Source organism: Pteropus vampyrus, unplaced genomic scaffold (genome assembly GCF_000151845.1).
Source record: "Pteropus vampyrus isolate Shadow unplaced genomic scaffold, Pvam_2.0 Scaffold129, whole genome shotgun sequence".
Lineage (NCBI taxonomy): Eukaryota > Metazoa > Chordata > Mammalia > Chiroptera > Pteropodidae > Pteropus > Pteropus vampyrus.
In genome coordinates this window covers 3507990-3513198 of record NW_011888910.1, presented here as the reverse complement: position 1 = coordinate 3513198, position 5209 = coordinate 3507990, and positions in this window count along the sequence as shown.

The following is a 5209-nucleotide window of genomic DNA, read 5'->3' as shown; positions in this document are numbered from 1 at the left end:
AGTATACGCATATATCCATGTATGTATATATATAAATATATATGTGTGTAATGGAAACAATAGTCATCATAGTGGAATGATGAGTGCACACTGATTCTTTTTCCAAGCCCATTTCCTTCTATCTATTCAATCCTGTCTCATTTAAAAAATACTTGTCAAGATCTACTAAAATAATCTAAAGATGCACTAATGGTTTGAAATCTGTAATTTGATTTAAAAGCCACAATAACAACAAAGAAACAAAACTGTTCAAACCAGAACTTCTCAAATTTTAGCATGTATCAGAATCACTCGGAAGAGTTATTAAACAGATTGTTGGGTGCCAATATGTGGGTGGTAGATAGAGAATTTGTACTTCTAATAAGTTTCAAGGTGAATCTGTTGCTATCTGTCTGGGGACCACAAATCGAGGACCTCTGCACTAGACAATACTAGTGATTGAAAAAAATCAAGCTCCGATACATGTTTCTGCATGCTTGTGTGGCTACAGTTTTATTTTCAGATTCATTTACTCTTTACATTCAATCCCCACCTGCTCTGGTCCAGTGCTAATTCTGGGTTCTACAGCAGAAGATGAGTGTGGATGATCTGTTTTCCTTACCAGCCAGATTGTCCACACTCATCTTTTGCCTAGTTGCTCTTTCTTATAGATCATCTCTCTCTTGTAAAGGCAAGAAGATAATGAGGTTACTAGATTCTTCTAACCTGAGTGGCAAACTTTAGTGTCCATCACAATAACTTAAGGGACACTTACATTTGATGAATTTTCGGGAGTCCAAAATGAAGTAGTTACTGCCTTGGTGTAAAGTCAACTAAAATGTCATGATAGTCCCTCCAGGATGTTTACTTTTTATGACTTTTGGTTATTTCTCTTTTTGGAGGTGGGGTAATATGTACTGTTAAAAATGAAAAACTTCCTGCATCTTAATCAATTACTTTAACCAAAAGAAAATACAACAAATACATATTACAAGGATTCTTTTGGAAGAGTCAAGATTAACTATATAGAAAAAAAGAACTGCAGTTAAACTCTAAATCTAGTTAGAGAGAAAATTACCCTTGATATAGATGAGGTTTGGTTAATGGCGAAACCTTAGCCTAAGAGGAAATTGGTGAAATCAAATGTGCAGATATCACTAGGGCAAAGAGATTGAATAAGTGGTGGCATTTGGCCAGGAAATAGTAGTGTGGCAGCTGGATTAGGTACTAGCTTCTGTACAAAAGAGAGAATAGTTGGGACCAAGATGGATGCAGGTAAGGAGAGGTTGCCAGTGGAAATGGGGAAATTGACTATTTGGCCATGGAAGGAAGCAGCAGCTGAAACCAGGAATCAGAGGTTATTGATTGTCTGGGGAAAAAGGGGCGGGGGACGGGGGTGGCACTGGTATGAAATTTAAGCTTTCAGATAAGGAAAAACTGGTTGGCTCCATGTTCAGGAAAGGCCCTAGCATCTGAATTCATCTTATAACTATGTTTCTTTCTTCTGCTTCTCGGGCTTGACATTTTCTTACGTTTTGGAAGAGGTAGCCAAAATAAGTTATGCTTTTGGGGTACAAAATTGGGAAGCTTTTCCACAGTCATCCAACCTCAAAATGCCTTTGGCTCTGAGAGTAGTAGTTACTACAAGATCTTGGCTTCTTTTGTCTTTCCAGTCCCATCCCCCATCTCTTCTCTTTTGCCTTGGAATTCAAATGTAGATGAAATGCAGATTGTTGGGGGAATGGAAGAAGTCACCAGTTGGGCTATTGAATGGGAAAAGAGGAGAACCTCTAATTTAAGATATTAGTCATTGTTCTACGAGAGGGAAACCGCTTTGACTCCGATTTGAAGAGTCTAATCTTGAGTGGTACTGAATGTCAATTACTGATTGTTCGGATAAATTTGAAAACTGATTTCGGTTGGTTTCCACCAGTGGCTCACCGCAGGTAAGAGTTGAAGCTTATTGCTGGTACATGTGTAGTATTTTAATTGCATGTGTATGTTCTCTCACTTGTTCACTTCCATAATCTTTAAGATTTATATATTTTACTAGTACTATTGTGTTGCCTGTAGTTTTGGTACAATGCAAATATCTTTTTCGATGAGTTTAGGGGATGTGACTTTACTTTTATTCTCAATTTACTGAGAAAGTACTTTCACAGCACCCACACATGTGGTCATGGTAACTACTGCAGAACTTCACTATTTCATAAAAGGTGATATAAATTCTAAGCCATTAAATAATCTTAGACATATTTACTTCTATTATGAGCACTGATAAAATGTTATTTATATTAAAAAATGAGGGAAGGAAGCACAATTTGTTTAAAAGTAAGACAAATTGAACTAATGAGATAAAACATAAACATAAACAAAACAGCATTCAACAGATCAGTGGGAAAGCAGATGAGAGGAACAAAGTGGACAATTGAAGACTTGCTCAATATCTCAGTTACTAGTAGGGTACCTTAGTACCAGTCTCCTCTGCCAGTGTTCTGGATTAAGATGGAAACCAACTATTTGTGAAAGGAGAGAGGTAGCTGGAGCTGAGCTTAGGAGAATGGCTTACTCCTACTTTGTTATGGAGGTGACCTCTACCCAGTGGATACTCTTAATGTCAATGGATAATTATATCATCATAGATAAGCCAGATCATCAGAATTAAAGATCCATGTAAATTGACTTTTTGGAGTTAATTTTTTACACTGTAATCCTGCCCCCCCACCCTTTTTTTCCCCTCAATGAGGAAAGTCGCCTTACTCTGTGACTGCATATATCTCTAATGTACTAGCTTAATCGGTATGGTTATTGTGAATATCTTTCTGTCTTGTTTTTTCTTCCCTTCTCTCATTAACAGTGGTAGTATTGGAGACTTTAGAGATGATATACTTAACATTACAATTCCTTAAGCACATGGTGGAGCAACTTGTGAATACTTAAATTCTGTGTTTATGATGGCCATGAGAAAAAGAAATGTTTTTTTATATTTATATTTATCTATCATTTTATATAGGTTTATAAGTGAGATGCGTTCATTTTATATTGAAGATCTCTTTTTTCTTTATATTTTACTGTGCTTGCGGGATTTTTAACCATTTCTTGCAAGTATCTGAGCACTTTTTTTGAGTAGTGTGTGCTGATTGCTTTGAGACTTCTCGGATAAAGTCCTAGTCTTTGCCTTCAAGGAGCTTACAACATACATTAATGAATTTGTGTGCCTAGAGAGACAATAATCAAATGCAGCAAATAATGAAATTGTTAAGTGAGAGGAAAGAGGCACAAAAATTTGGAGAAAGGAGTGAGATTTGGCTTGGCTGTCAAAGAGACAACTTGAGAGCCTTGTCAAAGGAGGTGGGGACTTTAACGTGTGATTCTGTTGTTAAAGCATTTAGTAATGGGAATTGGATGTGTGCGTATCGGGCTTTATTATGGGCACTAGAATTCCAAATTATTGAGCAAAAATTTATTTTGTATGTAGAGGACGGTGCCAGGGGCTGGAGTGTCAAATTGAAGATGAGACTTGGGAGAAGGTCATAGTCTTGAAATGGCAGTGAGAGAGGAGTGGATAAAAGTTAAAATACACTAAGATAAGTGCTGCAATGGAGCACGCCTGAGTGCTTCAAGAGCCACTGGAGAGGGATTCCTAATTTTGCCCTGGAAATCAGAAGGCTATGCTTTCGAGGTGACGTCGGAGCTGGAGTTTAAGGTTGAAAGGGAAGCGGCATGCCAAGGCAGAGGGATTTGCTGGTAGAGGCATCAGCATAAAGAGAATAGCGATTCGACTTGAAGTGACTTAAGAGCAAGCGTCGGGCTCGTTCTTGGGCGTGGGGAGGGCAGGAAGCTCAACGGGGTCTGCGCAAAGCTGTGGGTTTGTTAAACTGTATTTTCGGGCACCATCGAATGGGGTTTTAGGAAGAAAACTTGTGGGAGGAGCCTGGTGACTGGGAGGTCGGTTAGGAACTAGAGCTAGGTAGAGCACCAGGAATCAGGTGGCAGGAGAAGATGCATTGGGAGAAAAGTAGGATTTGACGGTGGCTTCCAGGTGTAGGGGTGGGAGAGAAAATGAAAAAAAATGTCTCTGTAGTGCCCCATGGAGAAGTTCCGCTGCGTTCGGCAGGAAGGTTTGAAGTTGCTGGCTGTTCGGGAGGGTCAGGCCAGGAAGCCCCTTCCACATTTCGCACGGAAAAAGAAAGGAAACGTCCAGTCTCCCGGCAGGTGTGCCTTGGAAGCTAGCCATGCTGGCCTTCCCCTTTGCCCATTTGCCCTGTGAAGTGGAGGAAGGACCAGCCTATCGTTGTTCTGACCGAGAGAGCCTGCTGGGTAGTTTTCCGCACCGCTTCTCCTAAGAACCACCAGTGACAGCTTCGTTCCATTAGAACCCAGACCTCCCAGGAGTCGATTCCAGCCTTTCCTCCCAGCTCCCCTTCCGAGAAGGTGGATGCTCCAAGAGGAACAGGGAGGCCTGGCGTGGGGGAAGCTGTGGGCAGAGTGGAGGCAGCCGCGCCCTCGTGCCGCCCTCGCCTGCGCCCGGCTCCCGCCCCCGGCCTCGGCCTGCCGCCCAGCTAGCCTGCCGGAGCGCGCCGGGCCGCACCGCGGGACACATGGTCCGGGCTCCGGGTCTTGGCGGCTGCCGCGGGGGAGGTGGGCACGTGGTAGGGCAGAGGGTTCCACCTGGCCACGCCGCCAGCCTTCTGCGGGCTGGCCTGGCCTGGCCCGGGACAGGCGACTGCGGCGGGCGCAATGCTTTCTCTAGGAGGAAAGTCTGCACAGCCGCTGCCGTCGGGGCGGTGGGCTCCAGGCGCGGGCCGGTTCGTCCCCACGGCCTCCTATTCAACTTAGGGCTAGGGAATGCCTGCCCCAATGGGCACCGGGCCCCAGGAACCTGCACCCACGTCGAGGCGAGTCCGCGGGCGGCGCCACAGAGGGGTGGGATCTCCGCGAGGGGACTAGGGGAAGTCAGAGCCCCGCCCACCGCCCTCGCGGCCCCGCCCACGGCTCGCCAGGACCCCGCCCACAGCTTTCTCGCCACGCCCCTTCCTGCTGGCTAGCTCCCTGTGGCCGCCAGCCTTCCTCGGCCGCGAGCGGAGCTCACTACTCCCCTCCGCCGCCCCTCCCCGCCCCGCCGGCCTCCCCTCCTCTCCTGTGCGGGCGTCCGGAAAACCCGGAGCGGCGGAGTGCGGCTCCGGGGGCCCGTGCGGCGGCACTGGGCATGCTCAGTGGCCAGGGCAGG